Source organism: Opisthocomus hoazin, unplaced genomic scaffold (assembly GCF_030867145.1).
Source record: "Opisthocomus hoazin isolate bOpiHoa1 unplaced genomic scaffold, bOpiHoa1.hap1 HAP1_SCAFFOLD_137, whole genome shotgun sequence".
Lineage (NCBI taxonomy): Eukaryota > Metazoa > Chordata > Aves > Opisthocomiformes > Opisthocomidae > Opisthocomus > Opisthocomus hoazin.
Window position 1 is genome coordinate 12,501 of NW_027448792.1, and position 2,500 is coordinate 15,000.

The window sequence follows — 2,500 nt, forward strand, 5'->3', positions numbered from 1 at the left end:
TTTCTCCAGTAGCTCCGGTTTTGATATTCCGATCCATGGGTCGACTCTAACCCCTAGATATTTCTCAGAGCTACCTGGTTCAATCATATTAATGGGGGTGCCGTTAATTGTCCAGTGTGGACAGTCATTGATCGTATATGAGTCTTTTGTTGGCTGGATGAAAAAGCCATGGCACTTTTCCCCCTGTGTTTTGAGGCCTGTAAGTTCACAAAAGGCCTCTAGTATCGTGATGTTATCCTTCATCCCTTCCCATGACCCACTCAGCAGTACCAAATCATCCGCGAAAGCCATAGATGTTACCTTTTTCGCGTAGTGCTGGAACCCACTCCCTTCAGACTCAAGCTTACACAGCAGAGGATCAATCGATAAATTAAATAAAATAGGAGACATTGGATCACCTTGCTTGACCCCGATGCATATTCTAACGGGGTCCGATTGATCATTTTTCAGGTGAATGCGAGTATTAACATTCAGGTACATGTTGGTAATCAGGGAGACAATATGATCGTCCACTCCCTTTTGCCTGAGGGCCATGATGATGTGCTCATGGCTCACCGTGTCAAAGGCTTTGGCTAAATCCACAAAGACCACCCCCAGGGGGCGATGTTCCCGTTTCGCGCTTCGAATCAAAAGTTGTAACAATTTTAGATTCTCCGCGCACCCTGATGACTTAATAAAGCCCCTCTGTCGTGTGTTAATAGGGCATGCCTTAGATAGCCTTACAGTTAGGATCCTTGAGAATAATCTCAAGATAATCGATCCGATGGTAATTGGGCGCCAATTATTGATGTCTTTTTGGCGCTCGGGCAAGGCCGATTTAGATATTAATACCGTCCGGCATTCTTTCACCACGTCCGGTATAACCCCTGTGGCCAACCAGAGATTGAACAATTCCATCAGCTGGGTATAGTGGGGATCAGTTTTAATGAGATCCCGCAAACTAAGCCCATCAGGACCTGGCGCCGCGTTCTTATTCATCTCATTGATGTTTTTAGAGATCTCTTTTGCCGTAATCATGGCTTGGAATGCGGAGTTGTCTGCCTGTCCCTCAGTGACAAAGGCCCCCAAGCCCTTGAATGTTCCTGACATCTCCCATCTCGACTTGAACACCACGTGTACCTCATCGAGCGGGATGCCGCATCGCAAGGATTCCACATTATCCAAGATAATCCCGGCAAGTTTCCCTCGATCGAGGTAAAACAACCGTTGGAACCTCAGAAAATGCCCTCGCTTTTTGGCCCTCTTCTTCATCCACACCTTCGGTGGTTCAGAAGAGGGAACCCTCCGGGTTACTTTGGGCCTTCCACCTTGGACCGCTTTCAACTCGTGGGACTTAAAGAACAGACATGCACAGCGGTCTTGGGTCGCCTCATCGACCAAGGTCGATAGATCTTTCTCACCTTCAATCACTTCCTCAAACATTCCCCGAAGAACGGTCAATTTATCAGATGTTACCCAATCTGAAATGACCTTTCGATAATGGGACCTTAGTCCCCCAACCACCCGTGATTCAATGCCCGGCAGATGTAACCCTTCACTCTCAAGATATTTCTGCTTTTCCTGATCTTTTTCCCTTCTCTTTACAGGGCTCTTATGAAGCCCCCTTCTTTTGTCACTTATTTGTTTAGCTGATTTAGATGGAATATGCTCAGCAATCAATTTGTTGATGTTCTTACTTCCCTCGTACTGTTTATCCAACCTCCGTAACAACTCCACCTCCTCCTCAGTCCAACACTGCCGATGTACCCCTCTGGCTGAGCACTCCTTCGGGCGGGAGGCGGCAATCCGCTCGATATTCCTAACGGCTGGGTGCGCAGAGCGCTTATGTTGTCCCAAGCCAATTTTCGTCTCAAACGTTCGCCCACATTCCTCACAGGCCCAGCCCCCGACAGGGGGAGATGTTTCAACCCCCTTACATTTCGGATAATGGCAGGCAATACTATGATGTTTAACGTTAGTCTTGCCACACTTAGCACACTGAAACAACGCTTTTTTCTTACCATGGACTCTCTTTAGATGTTCAATAAGCCCCGACATTTTCCCTATCCGGTTCCCACAACATGGACAAGATGGATTTTTGTCGGGGACCTTTACCACCGGTGTGCCCTCAGTGGGCAGGTCCGGGTAGGTACCAAGGATAGGTGGCGATGTTAACAGAGTAGACTGCGCCAGGGCCCCTGGAGGTGAAGCTTCACCCTCCCCCTCGCTCTCCTCTATCCTTGGTGGACTGTCGGATACCCCTCCAACTCTCAAGGAGGTGAGTGACTCATACACCTCTGGTAACCTGGACAGCCTCTCCTGCCAGGTGGAAGAGTCAATTCCCTCAAAACCATACAATCTCGAGTTCATAAACTCCAACCCACTCAAGTTCATTCCCTCCTCCACCGCACCTCCACGGCAAACAGTGGCCCTAACGGCCACGGGGTCTCTCAAGTCCAAAGGACTTGTCTGGGTGGCCACCGATATATAGTTGACTCGCAACGGTCGGCCCATTTCGTCA

General features: G+C 48.9%; 1 pseudogene; it reads right to left on the minus strand.

The window, feature by feature from the left end:
- The window catches only part of LOC142359387 (28S ribosomal RNA), an 8,608-nt pseudogene that overhangs the window by 2,746 nt on the left and 3,362 nt on the right, over positions 1-2,500 (minus strand).